The 15172-nt window shown below is 34.7% G+C and overlaps 1 long non-coding RNA gene across 5 annotated transcripts; it reads left to right on the top strand.

Annotated features, from left to right (window-relative positions):
• Positions 1-1171: 1171 nt before the first annotated feature.
• On the top strand, positions 1172-6479 carry LOC127844903 (uncharacterized). 5 transcript variants are annotated; one of them, XR_008032953.1, is made up of 5 exons: positions 1182-1219; positions 1394-1460; positions 1637-5068; positions 5201-5260; positions 5425-6479. It is a non-coding gene; the product is annotated as an uncharacterized LOC127844903 (long non-coding RNA). The 5 variants fall into 5 exon arrangements; XR_008032954.1 differs by having other exon boundaries at positions 1198-1219; positions 1651-5068; XR_008032952.1 differs by having other exon boundaries at positions 1172-1460.
• Positions 6480-15172: the final 8693 nt, after the last annotated feature.

Below are 15172 nucleotides of genomic sequence, written 5' to 3' on the forward strand. Positions count from 1 at the left end.
GTATAGAATTCAATAAACGATGATGAATGAAAACTGATTTCGATTCGTTTTTTGTAATTGTAGGGATTTTTACTCTATAACAACTCTGTCGGTTGGTGTTCATGAGTGTGAGCTTAATACAGCAATGTTTGAGTAGTACAAAAATGTTTTCGCTTTTGTGGTCGCCAGCTGTCCGTGATCTGTAAAGTGAAAATACACAGAGCTATGAAGCATACAAATGTTTCGAAATTTTATCAATGATTGTATACTATGCATGTTTTGATTTAGTTCGTTTCAGATTTGACATGAGATGAAAACCTGACATGATTTGAACAGAGCTGGGAAACGAAAAGGTAAGTCTGTTTCATTCCACTATGAACACTTGTATTTTGACAAAAGAAGAGATAAAGTGAGTTACTTTATCATCATGGTTTCATTTAGTGAACAGAGGTAAACCTAGCTAGCTTTTCGTGTACTCTATTTTGGATGAAGAGTTTGTTAGTAACTTAAATTGTACGGCTAGTAAAGTATGAACATGAATGCTTTGTTCAGATTTTCAGATGTGTGCTGGCAGTTCAAGTCTGGCAGCCGGAGTGAACAGTCGTGATTTCTGGAGCTCCAACAAGATGCTAGAAGGTAAGTAACTATGTTTGTTTTGCATTGCATGTTTTCATATGTTTCAGACTTTCAAGCAGAGATGTCATGATGACTGGAGTTGAGCACAGGGCAGTGACAAAGTGAAAGGTAAGTACTTTTACTGAATGTTTGTTCCATGCATGTTTTGTTTTAATACATTTCAGGAGTGCTTATCCAGTGATGATATGACAGTTGGAGTGAACAGTGGAGTCAAGCAGTCTTGATTTTGGAGCTACTTAACAAGCCTTGAAGGTAAGTTTAGAATTTCTCAATGTTAGTGAATTGAAGTACTGTCACTTGCTTTTGGACAGTCGAACAGAACAGACGTGGTTGCGAGAGCTCTCATATCTGTTGTGTTAAACTGTTTTTATGATATGTTATGTTTGTTTGTTTGTTTGTGATGTACTATTTTTCAGATGCTGATGGCAGTGATGGGTTTTCAAGCTGACCTGAACAGAAAAGCACTCATATGGTAAGTACAAAATAGTTGTTATATGGGATGTTTTGTGCATGCTTTTATGTTTCAGGTGTACTTGCTGACAGCGACGAAGACGAATCAAGAAGATGAACATTGTTGAGAAAGTGATTGGGACTTGCAAACAGGGTAAGTGTAACACTTGTGTTTGTTTAATTTGTAACATGCGTGCTTTGCTCTGTTTCAGATTTCACATGCAGAAATTAAACAGGATTTCAACTGCTGAGACACAATTCATCAAAAGTAAGGTACGTTTTAATTCATTGATTTGAGTTGTACAATGTGTTCTTTACTTTATTTCAGATTCGAGTCACTGGTTTACACATGGAAGAAGATTTCCACGTCTGTTACTCAACTCTACAGAAGCAAGGTAAGTCGATCAAATTTTTGTTTTCATTGACTGCTGTAATGTGATGTTATGCTATTTTTCATGTGTGCTATGCAGAGATGGAGAATTCAATTTTAAGAAAGATTAACTGCTGCAGCTTAGCTCTGCTCTGTGTTGATTTTTGTTCAAAAACGTTTAAAATGTATGTGTGTTTTCAGATGTTTTGTTTCAGTTGATGTCCAGATGGCAAGCAGTACAGACGTGTTTCTTGGAGCTGCCAAACAGTGAGTACAAACGTTTTATATTTTTCAGTTGTTTACTCATAGAAGTCTGTGAAGGATGATAACAAGGGTTGAATCTATCAGCACTTGTGTCTAAAAATGCTGATGTGTGACGGTTTACTGAAAAGGGTAAATGCTAGCCAGTACTTACACTTGAGCAACCGTGGGATGTCGAACTAACTGATGATGTACTATGATGGTGAACACTTACTATGTGTATCGAAATGCTTTTGTTGATATTTTCTATAGATGATTTGATATTGGTTAACATTTGTTTGCATGCTGTTAACATTTCTATTTCATTTCAGTGAGCTGTGGTGAGTATTGTAGTATACATTTGTTTCAATAAATCATGGTGATTCTTTTTTACAGTTTTAGGGATTATCACTCTATAACAACTCTGTCGGTTGGTGTTCATGAGTCTGAGCCTAATACCGCAATGTTTGAGTAGTACAAAAATGTTTTCGCTTTTGTGGTCGCCAGCTGTCCGTGATCTGTAAAGTGAAAAATACACAGAGCTATGAAGCATACAAATGTTTCGAAATTTTATCAATGATTGTATACTATGCATGTTTTGATTTAGTTCATTTCAGATATGAGATGACATGAAGAGTTGACAGTCGAACAGAGCTGAGCAACGCAGAAAGGTAAGTGTGTTTCATTTTAGTATGAACACTTGTATTTTGTTTTTATATGGTATGTTTTGTGCATGCTATGTTTCAGGTGTACTTGTAGTCAGCGACGAAGACGATTCAAGAAGAGGAACATTGCTGAGAAAGTGAATGGGACTTGCAAACAGGGTAAGTGTTACAATTGTTTGTTTGATTTTTACCATGCATACTTTGCTTTGCTCTGTTTCAGATTTCACATGCAGAAATGGTCTCATAGCAGTGCCAACAGTGAATAAGGATGTCAGCTGCTGTGAAACAACTCAACAGAAAGTAGGTAAGCATTGAATGAATGCACTTGAGTTGTACAATTTGATGTGATGCTTTTATCTGTTTCAGATTCAAGTTTCTGGTGTAGACAGAAAAATGTGTTTGAAAAAGGAATTCTACTACTGTGATTCAACTCTACAGAAGCAAGGTAAGTAGAAACAAAATTTTGGTTTAATTTAACTCATGTGTTTTGCACTGCATGCTATTTTTCAGGTCTCTCATGCAGTGAGGGAAAAGAAGATTTCAAGAAAAAATCACTGCTGCAACTCAGGCCTATAACAAGGTAAGCGTTTACTATATTGTATACAAAATGTTTCTCTGTTTTACTCTGTTTCAGGTTTCAATTGCAGAGATGTTGCAGAGATGTTTTGACAGCTTGTGACAGAAAAGAAATTCAGCAGCTGTGTATCGACTGTAGCCACGAGGTAAGTCGAAACAAATATACTGGTTTGTATGTTATGTTGTTATGCCCTTCTATGTTTCAGACTTACATTGCTGTGACTGTTCCACAGTGGGTCAAAAAAGAGACGAATACAGGTTTCAAGAAGAAAATTGGCTGTTGAAAACCTGCACAAAATATGAGGTAAGTAAACTATTCTTTTGGTTTGTTTTGTGCTTTGTTATGCTTAACTATTTTTCAGATTGGAATGGTGGGTCGTTACAGAGCAGACTTTTGGACAACTGAGAAGTTGAGAAACAGAAAATGATTCAAGATCAGCTACGTAAGTCTTGATTATTATGCATTGCTAAATGTTTTTTTCATTTCAGTATCCTGTGGTAAGTACACTAACTTTCTATAATTTCATATTGAAATGTTTTGATGACTTGTATACTACTATGCAATGCTTAATGTTTTTTTTCATTTCAGTAGCCTATTGGTAAGTACACTAACTTTCTATAATTTCATAGTGAACTGTTTTGATGACCTGTATTCTGCATTGTAAAATGTGTTTCTTTTTCATTTCAGTATGGCTGTGGTAAGTACACTAACTTTCTATAATTTCATATTGAACTGTTTTGATGACTTGTATTCTGCATTGTAAAATGTCTGTTTTTCATTTCAGTATCCTGTGGTAAGTACACTAACTTTCTATAATTTCATATTGAAATGTTTTGATGACTTGTATACTACTATGCAATGCTTAATGTTTTTTTTCATTTCAGTAGCCTGTTGGTAAGTACACTAACTTTCTATAATTTCATAGTGAACTGTTTTGATTACCTGTATTCTGCATTGTAAAATGTGTTTCTTTTTCATTTCAGTATGGCTGTGGTAAGTACACAAACTTTCTATAATTTCATATTGAACTGTTTTGATGACTTGTATTCTACTATGCAATGCTTAATGTATTTTTTCAGTAGCCTGTTGGTAAGTACAATTGCCTTCTTTAATTTTCATATTGAACTGTTTTGATGATGTGTATACTGCTATGCAATGCTTAATGTTTTTTTCATTTCAGTATGGCTGTGGTAAGTACACAAACTTTCTATAATTTCATATTGAACTGTTTTGATGACTTGTATACTGCTATGCAAAATGTCTGTTTTTCATTTCAGTAGCCTGTGGTAAGTACACTAACTTTCTATAAATTCATATTGAACTGTTTTGATGATTTGTATACTGCTATGCATTGCTAAATGTTTTTTTCATTTCAGTATAGCTGTGGTAAGTACACTAACTTTCTTTAATTTTCATATTGAACTGTTTTGATGACTTGTATTCTGCTATACAAAATGTGCTTTTTTCAATTTCAGGTCAGCAATGGTAAGTATAGTGTGTTTCTTTATGTATAATTTTGTATACATATTGTTTTTTTTCATCATATCATGTCTTTCATATTTATGCTTTGTGTAAGTAAAATGTTCATAAATCATTCTTATCTTCAAACTAAAAATGTATTGTGCTATGCAAAATGTCTGTATGATTTCAGTTGCCAGAGGTGAGTACCATAACAGTTGAAAAGTTAGTTTTGTTTAGTTCAAGTTTTGGTTCACAGTTCTGTTTGTTATTTGGCAAAATTTACATGTATGCATTGAGTCTTGATTTCAGCTCGATTGTGGACTGAAGAAGATTGCCCGCAGAGGGATTGGATACAAAATACAAAGTAAGTACTGAGTTTCTTACTAAAAGTTTTGAGTTGTATTCATTGTGTGTTAATATGCTATGATTGCTATGAACATGACTTTTGTATTTCAGCGAAGACAACATAGGTAAGTAAAATTGTTATCTGTTTCATGTTTACTGTTACAGTTCAATATTGTGTTTATAAATTGTAAGTTGTACAAACACATTCAAAAGTTTCTAATCATGCTTTCGATTTCATTTCAGCTTTACTGCTAGACGAGTGTTCTCTACTACTTGACGAGTCAGCTTTACTACCAGGCGAGCAGTGACAACAAGGCGCCTTTGTGGAAACAACACAACAAAAAAGTGAGTATTAGTTGAACAATTGATTGAAATTGTTTTACTGTATGTTATACTTAAATGCAAAATTGTGCACATAAATTGTAAGTTGTACAAACACAGTGAAAGTTTCTTATCATGCTTTCTATTTCATTTCAGCTCTACTGCAAGACGAACAGTGACAGCAAGGCGCCTGAACATGCAACACAAAACAAAAAAGTAAGTATCAGTTAAACAGTTGGTAGAGTTGTGTGTTTTTCTTTAGCAGTTTGTGTTTACTATTTTATTTGATACATGGTATATTACACATGCATGTTTTTATCATTTCAGGCTGTTTACTTTCATCGTTTACTGTTTAACACAATTTGCTTTTCTATTTTCAGTGCCAATATCCAAACCTTGATGTGGACACCGAGTAGTCAATACATACGTGTGGCGTATAGCTGCGACAAAACCGTGGGTCCATCGCACCGATAACTTGAACATTGGCCCGTGTATGGACATCAGTGCAACTTTGTGAATCCATGTAACTTTGTGAATCCATGTAACATTGCGAATATGTGTCGATCAAAAAATGTGAACATTATGCAATGAAACGAACTCGGTGTTGCAAGTGGCAAGTGTTGACAGTGTGTATGTTTATGTTTATGTTTTTACATGAAAAATAAAGGAGATTGTTCTCCTACCTTTTTTTTCCTTGTTTTATTGTGCTGGCCAGCAATATTGATGTATTGATGTATTGATGTATGTGTTTGTGTATTAACGATGTATTAACTATGCATTACCAAAATCAAACAAAACTTTGGCACAAGAGACTCTAAGTATCAAATACCAACAATTTAAGCGCAGACAATCACATGGTGGTACACCAGTCCGAATATACTCATTGCTCTAGCCAGGATTGCAAATTACTTGTGTTGACTAGCAAGGCTCCCTAGTAACGGAGCAGTGTTACTGGCGTTTTTTGGGTCGATAGTGCTTAGGTGAGGTTTTGCTCGAATCGGGAGCGGGTCACTCGCTTGGGCGAGTTAGTTTTCGCTCGTAGTTTCCAATCTGGCTAGATCAATGTAAGGTTGTTTTGACTGCTATTTGGCAAGCAGAAAGACAACAGCGGTTAATTGACTGAGTATGGGCGACCGAGGTATGTAGGTGTCAATAGACCGACTCCACAAGTTGCGAAGCGAACCGATAGCACTTGAGGGGAAACGCCTCGGTTTTCGGTTCTAACATGTGTTATCCATGCTGTCGTTATACTCTGGCAAGGCTCCTCAATCTATCGCGAGGGACACTCATTATTGCCCGCAAGCTTTAGAACCTGACGTGGGTCGATGCGTATGCGAGTCCGAGGACGCGATGGCATTTGATAAGGCTACCAACCGGTTGATAACACGCATTGTTCAAATTGTTAGGTTTAAGTCTGCTAGGGCTGGGGTGGGAAGGCGACTTCTCTTGTACTCAGACAAGAGGAACGGTCACAAGTCCGTAAAAACGCCGAGTGACACCACTAGCTTTCAATCGTACAAAGCAAAAAACTTTCAAACTTTAGTTTGAGGTGAAATGATAAAAAAACTATATGAATGACTAACCGATATAAGATATTTTCCATATGGCAACAAACTATGCTACTCAATGTTGTGTTGAACATTAATTGCGCCTTACGAACTACTCGTGTTGAGACTTACATTGAGTGACTCGTTAACGTAAAGCAGCTACTCGCTTTTGACTGCATACACATTTTGTACAACGGTTCGTTATTGGTATAACTTGTCTTTCAGTGAGGCACATTAACATAAACGTTCAACAGTATTTAGGCTTTATATTGCGCTTGTAGAATATACGAACAAAACACACTACATAAATGACGTTTAGGGATTATTTTGACTTTCCATTTGAGATGATATGATGAAAAAGTATATACATCAGTTTAAGCGACTTTCATGACATTCACCACATGGCCATAAACTTGCGTTATTCAATGAAATGTTAAAATTTCGCTAGCAAAATAAATAAAAACTATATACGCAGTTTCATAACTTTCGATGTATGATCATGAAGTTTGAAATTGTGCAAAGCAATTTTGCGTTAAAAGTTGCATGCAGTTTAAAACCTGAAACATTTCGCTACACTTCAACCGTATTCATCACTCAAGAACTCAATTGTTTGTACAGAACAATACGAATGTTCCCATTTTGAAACGACAGTCAAGTAACACAACTGCTTGAATGTTTTGAAAAGCAGCATCGCTTCATCGTTATGATTTGGTTGTGAGATGTAATATATAGTATAGTAGCATCAATGTTACAGACCCGTAAGCACATTCATACACCTGCTTTAATATTTCGGAAAGCAGTATTACTTCAATGATATGGTTTGGTTATAAGATACAATATATGATGTATTGATGTAACAGATCTGTATGCACATGTTAAACAACTACTTGGTTAGTTTGGAAAGCAGTGTCGCTTCAATGCTGCGTCAAAACATTTCTGCAAGATGTGAAAAATATCTATTTGAATGGGATTTCTGAGGTTTAGCCATCGCCGAAAGGCCAATGTTTCTTCATGTATGTATGACAAAAGTTACTGCTATATTTGCTAGTATGCTAGTCCGTATTGCATATCGCAAGGTGGTAAAGCGGCTCTTTTTATTTCGCTGTGAAAAGAACGGTCACAAGCCCGTACAAACGCTGAGTGACACCTCTTGATCATGTAGCTTGTATGAAACGTGTTTACAAAACCAAAGTAGTTCAAAGCAGAACGCTTTTCCTTCTTTGAGGGAGAAGAAATCTGGGTGCAAGTCCCGGCTTTGGTTATAACACAAATACTCGCTGCTCAGTTGCAATATTCATACTCTAACACAGTCAATATAATCTCGGGACCAAATACCCATAGGCTCGATTTTGAGTTGCTACACTCACGATTGAAATGAACCGTTTGAACATTCGCTGATAATAGGCATGCAATACCAATCCAACGCTGAAATGACTCACACTCCTACGCAATTAATTTGTCCGCGGGACCAAATGCCCATAGGTTCGATTTCGAGTTGCTTGTACATGAATTCTGCAGTGTTTGTAAAATAAATTCAGAAAAGTTCTTGAAACATATTATAACTTTGTTAAAAAAATAAACAAAACAATTATTATTTTAATTAAGTACATTTGATGATACATGTATAATATGTCAACAACTTATCTAAATTGGCTAAGTAAATTGGTTTGAATAATTGGATTTTTGTCTTAGTTAACAGCATTTAATATTTATTATTTCATGCAAAGTTGACATTATATTTATTCCAAATGTAAACCATCAACTACATTAAACTATACTTTTAAGGGAGATTCTCACAATTTTGGCACGTATTGAAGTTTGTCATTAAAGGCTTTAAATTGATAAACGTAGAAATTGGAACTAAATAATAACAAGAGCACTGCCTAGCGAGTGCAGACCACTCATCTATTTTTCTTTTTAAAGGTGACGGGACCTATCTCAATACTTCAATTAAAAAGGAGAGAGGGGTGTATAGTGTTGGGGTGTGGTCATTAAATACATAATCTTCCAAATATAAGAAAAAAATGAAAACAAAAATTTTGGAGGGGGGGGATTCTTGGGTGGGATGGTTGGATAGTCTTTCAAAAATAAAATAATAAAAATAAATATTTGTGTTTTTTTAACAATGTGTATAAAAATATTATTTTTTTTTTTGGGGGGGGGGGGTCGGGGGAGTTGAGGGGGGTATAGTGTGAGGGTGTGGTAATTTATTAGATGATTATTAAAAAAAAAATGGCAATTTGTTTTTTGTTTTTTTTTGGGGGTGGGGGGTGGGGAGGAGATTCTGGGGTGGGGCGTGGGGTATGGTTTGCGTGGAGTCTATTGTGGTATGTCAGGTAAGTGTTGTTTTGTCTAAGTATGAATCAAATCTGATCATAAATAAAAAAGTTATGGCAAAATTTAATAGGTCATTCAACTTGCCAGGTACAGTACTCTCATGATAGTTTTTAAGTATTTAAAATTTGATACTTAAGAAGTTAAGTGGATCTTAACACAAAATTTAACCAAATATTCAAAGTAACTAAGTCAAAAAAGGGCCATAATTCTGTCAAAATGCCAACCTGAAATATGCAACTTGTCCTGTACAGTCCCTTATGATAGTTAGAAAGTGTTCCAAGTCTGAAAGCAATAGCTATGATACTTTAGGAGTAAAGTGGACCAAAACACAAAACTTAACGAAATTTTCAATTTTCTTAGTATAAAGCGGCCATAATTCTGTCAAAATGCCAGTCAGAGTTACATATCTTTGCCTGCACAGTCCCCTGTTGATAGTGTTGCAAGTATGAAAGCAATAGCTATGACACTATAGGAATAAAGCTGACCTAAACACAAAACTTAACCAAATTTTCAATTTTCATATAATTTTGTCAAAATGCCAGCAAGAGTTATCTTACTTTGCCTGCCCAGTCTCCTCATGATAGTAAGTAAGTGTACGAAGTTAGAATGCAACAGCTTTGATACTTTATGACAAAAGTGGACCTAAACCTAAAACTTAACAGACGCCGACGCAGACGCTCAGGTGATGACAATAGCTCATTTTTTTAAATAGATGAGCTAAAAATAAACAAACAAATACAGTAATCCTCAAGTGGGCTCCAACCAAAGACCCTTGGCGTATAATTCAAACACTTTCACCCCTAGGCCATCAGTGCTCATACAGACAGTGGTGTATTTTATATTGTATATAAGCAATCTTCTTAATGTCACAAAATAGAACGCTAACAACAGAACTCGACAAATTATTCAATCGTTTTGTGTTTGTAACGCTTTATAATTTTCAGATTTTTAAATCGTCAAAATATGCATATAACGGATATTTAAGTGCATGGTAAATGTTCAGTTTTACTGTTTTCTCACAAATATCATAACAACGAACATTTGCAAATCTAAAACAATTATTTTCAATTTCGTCAAATTTCCAAAAACATGAAAAGGTCCCATTAACAAAGCTTCATCAACATGTATAATATTTAAGAAATAGAAAACCTCACTGAGGGCCCTATGGCAAAATAGTGACCAGCCAAGGCAGCCCCAAATAGTATATGGACCTCAGCCTTCGGCTTCGGTCCATATACTATTTGGGGCTGCCTGGCTTGTCACTATTCTGCCATTGGGCCTGAAGTGAGGTTTTCTAATTCTTATATTATACCGAACATTTTTGTGCAGATAAATGTCAATAGAAATAAAAATAAATAGCACAATATAAATTCCATCAATATTTTTCAGTTACTAATTATTATATGTACCGTATTATTGTTGTGCGCGAGTTGTCTCCCTCCATAAGTTGGACACACAAAAAAATCGCTTCTTTATACAAAATTAATTTTTATTGTAAAGCATTTCATATATTGAGATACATTTTATATAGAGATAACTACTTATATCACAGACAACATGTTGCAAAACATTGATATCAAATATAGCATTTAATTTTTGTATTTTTTAACATGTGATTAATAATAAAAACACACACTCGTGACCTTCCAAAATCGTGACTATAAGTAATAAGTACATTATTATTGTTGTACGCCAGTTGTCTCCCTGCGAAATTTGGACACGGAATAATTCGCTTCTTTATACAAAACTCATTTTTATTGTAAAGAATTTCACATATTGAGATACATTTTATATAAAAATATCTGCGTTTATTACAGACAACATGCTGCAAAACATTGATCCTAAATATAGCATTTAATTTTTGTATATTTAAGATGTGATTAATAATAAAAAACACGCACTTGTAACCTGCCAAATTACTCGTGCGTTTACACTAAGTATATAAAGCGAAAATCTCGGCGCTGTAAAACTTACACAAATGTTACAAATAACTAACATTCTAGCGGGCACTATTACATGCGCGCGCATCGTTACAGGGCACTATTCAAAATAGCGCCCGCTGACTATGCGCGTGCATCTTTACAGGGCACTATTCAAAATAACGGACCTGTGAAGTTTATATACGCAAAGAAGAAAAAACAAATTTATGTGAGGTATAATATAAACTAATGGGCACAAATGTTTACTGGCAATTAAATCAGGGTGTGTGGCAATAACAACAACAATTATGGCATATTTATATATTGTAACAAGACAACAACAATATCTCTTAAACAGAACATAATAGTTTGGCAAAAATAAACAACAACTACTTTATGTCAGAGATTGTGTATACAACAATTTTTACTTATTTTAAACAACTTAATATTAACATTTGATATATATTATTATTATAATTGTTATTACAGCCTTGTCAAAGCTAAGCTGAAGTGTTTAAAAACTGTCAGTCTTTCCACAATTTCTGCCAACATAATCGCTTTTGACATGCGTGATTTTTTGTTTATTTCTTTAACATAACAACAGCCTTTCCTGTGAATTTACAATAAAATGTCAAACATTGATGCTAAAAGCACTGGGATCTTTTTCATCACATTAAAGATGTGACAGTGTTCAGTGGGCCAGTCATCCTGTATAACATTCAACTATGAAGCACAAAACAGGCTGGAGTTAGCACTTAAAAACACAGACATGTTCTTGCCATTCATTCCCTATTCTTTGACAAATAAACCTTAAGGATGTTTTGTTTACATATCTTATTTCAGTTACACCTTTGTTTATATAATCAAAGATTCAAAGACTTAACATTACATCTTTTGCTAATAACTATACAGATAAGACTGTGATATATAATGAGAAGTTCAAATCTTTTGATAAATACTATTCTGTAGATTACAGTCTCAGAACACATTTCTGCTGTTGTATAACAAGTTCCCCCACCCAGGCGGGGCGAGATGGGATCACTTCACTGCTCCGTTAGATTTGGACTTGATCTTTGTGAACACTTTCTGGAACTCTGGCTGCTCTCCTTTCACCTCTTCATTTATGGTCTTCATTTCATCCTCCTGCATGGACAAAGTTAAATAGTAGTGAAGACTTGATATGTATATCATAGTGGTAGACTTGATACCTATGAAATAGGGGTAGACTTGATATCTATGAAATATTGGCGGAGATTTGATATCTATGAAAAATTTGTGGAGATTTGATATTTATGCAACATTTGGGGCGACTTGATTTGTATGAAATAGTGAAGAAGACATGATACATATCTAATAGTGGTAGAGACTCATTATCTATGAAAGTGGTGAATGAAATACTGATGGAGACTTGGTATCTATGAAATATTGGTAGAGACTTTATATCTTTGAAATATTGGTGGAGAATGATTTCTAGGAAATATTGGTGTAAACTTGATATCTATTAAATATTGGTGGATATTTGATATGTATGAAACAGTGGTGGAGACTTCTATGAACAATTAATTGATAATTTACATATATGTAATATTGGTGGAGGCTTAATATAGTAAAAAAACAGTTGTGGCGACTTCATTTTTTGAAAAATTTGTTGAGAATTTATCTATGTATAAATTAAAAGTAGTGGAGGCGTAATGTTTAAAAAAATTTGGTGGATACTTCATTGTAAAATTTAAAAACTCTTAATTTCTGATTGTGCATTTAATTAATATGATTTATGTTTTAATGGCAGAAACAACAATAAGCTCTTAACTGAGTTGTCATGAATGGGAGACTGTAAAGTTTGTGAATCTTTGCATGTATATCTTTACACATCTGCTCACATTTAAAAAACTCACTATGAACTTAGTGCTGACATTTGGAGATGAAAACAATCTTTGCAAAAGTAAACGTGAACTTTATTCTGATCCAGCTGCAAAAAACGCAGCAAGATAAAATCTGAACATGTACTTTGTATTGATATTAAAAACCAACGCAGTTATTTAAGTGTCTCTAGATCAAAAATACGTGTACTCTTTATGGAATAGGTAAAATGTTTAGGCTATAAAGCAAGTAACCTACAATAGAAACAAACAATTTGGTAATCACACCTTGAGGTGGCATGGCTGCAAAATGCATACTGCACATTGCATCAAGTTATAGGAACAGCCTTCTAACTGAATTGGGGATATGCTGCTCCCATCTTAAAAAGATCGAGTAAGGTGTTAGGTATAGATCTGTGAAATATCAGGGTAGTGTAAAACCGGTAACAAAATCGGCCCAAATCGGGGTTATTTTCCCCTACTATATGAAACAGACATAAATATACCCCAAACATGGCAAACAGAAAGGCCACGATGGTGCTTAAGCTCTCGCTGGAGTTCACAGACACCAAAAGTTGACCTGTTGATCTAGTTTTTGACCTCACTGTTCCCAAATTCAATATGGTCTTCATATTGTCAAGATAAACACAGTGACCCTGTTTCATCAACACTGAGTTATACTGATTGGCAACTAGGTTTTTCTAAGATTTGGACTGCTCTAGTTTTTTGGATACAAATGACCCGCATTGGAACTTGTTCTAAATATTGTCAAGATAAACATTTTGACAAAGTTTCACCAAGAGTCATTCATCTGGCCTCTAGAGTGGTAACAATGTTTTTAAAAGATTTTGCCTGATGAGCTAGTAACCCTGTAACCCTGATTAAAAATTTGCCTAGATCATTGTCATAGTAACATTTCTTACTAAGTTTCATCAAGATTGAGTCATAAAAGTGGTCTCTAGAGTGGTAACAAAGTTTTTCTAAGATTTGAACTGGTGACCAAGTGTTTGGACACGTGAACAAGATTCTAAATTTAAACTCCACATAGCTCTTGTTATTATAAACAAGCTGACCACAAGTTTCACCAAGATTTGATTAAAAATGTGGCCACTAGAGTGGTAAATGCTAAATCTTATCAACACCCACCGCCAGCGATTCTTCTTCCCCAATTAGGAAAAGTATCTGTGTATACTCATTGTCAATGACAAAGAGCACGTCCTTAAATATGAAATTAATTCATTTACCTACTAAAATAAAATGAATTTCACATTTATCACTAAATGAATGGGTTTATTACACAGAACACTTTAGCGATAAATATAGTCAGCTTAAATAAATGTCATAAAACATAGGTACCTGATAATTGTACAATTAATAGAAATAAAATGCTGCAAAAGACATGTGTTGTGGTGTAATTTTTTGCATAATTCTAATATTACAGTTAATTTAAGTGTGTTAATTTATATTTCAATTTCGTTGCAGCTGATAATCATGGCATTGTATTTTTCAACATTTGTGAAAACGTTTATATCTTTAAAAGCAAACGATTCTAGTCCAGAACGTACACCGGAGAAGTAAACAAAGGCGTCCGTTTTCTTATAAAACAAATGATCGACAATAAAATAAGATAATAGCTTTTACAGCTTTAGATTTCAAAGCTACATTTACACGCCTTAAAACATACAATGAAATATGTTATACTACTTAATATTTTAATCAAGTAAAATCACTTACAGCAAATACTTCTATACATGTATCAAAGAATGTCAAAGATAAAAATCTCCGAATCGCTGTTCTCTCGGTATCATCCAAATTTGATCTTTCCACAGTGTCGCGTTCAGAATACAGTCTTTGGCAATGACCCTACATCGCTACAAAACAAATATCTAAAACATAACGGTGCGTACATTTGCAAAAAAAACACGAAAATAACGGATGAACATTACTACATTGAATATTAAAAACCTAATGGACCTCAATAGTCGATTCATGTTCTAGCAAAAGGGGCTGACTCCGCCACACGGCTTCCTGGTAACGGAGCCATTTCTGGAAAGGTGTATGCCCCGCCCTCGTGACGGCGCTATGTCAAACATTGTCGAAGGACACATCTCACAGTTGCCCGTCCGCTTGGTATCCAAAATCGCTGCCTTATACTACTCAATGTTTGGGAAACACCGCTATGTAAAACATCTTTGTGTGTTTTCTCCACCAACAAATATGTAAATCGTTCTCCCTTTGGTAGCAGTATTGGTTGTATTGCAGCTTCTAATTTTCCTTTTCATTTTCTAATTTTTCTTTTCATCGCAAAATTCCGCTTTCATCAACTACAAGACCGAGCTGTCGTTGGAGTTTATTGTTCCGTTTATATTCTTTTGAAAAGAACATATCAGTGAAACATTTGCGTTGTATGTATTGTATCCACATGGTTTCGACTTGCTTAAGTTTGTAGCTTTTCAGAGCTCCGGT

The sequence above is a fragment of the Dreissena polymorpha genome, chromosome 9 (genome assembly GCF_020536995.1).
Source record: "Dreissena polymorpha isolate Duluth1 chromosome 9, UMN_Dpol_1.0, whole genome shotgun sequence".
NCBI classification, from domain to species: Eukaryota; Metazoa; Mollusca; class Bivalvia; order Myida; family Dreissenidae; genus Dreissena; species Dreissena polymorpha.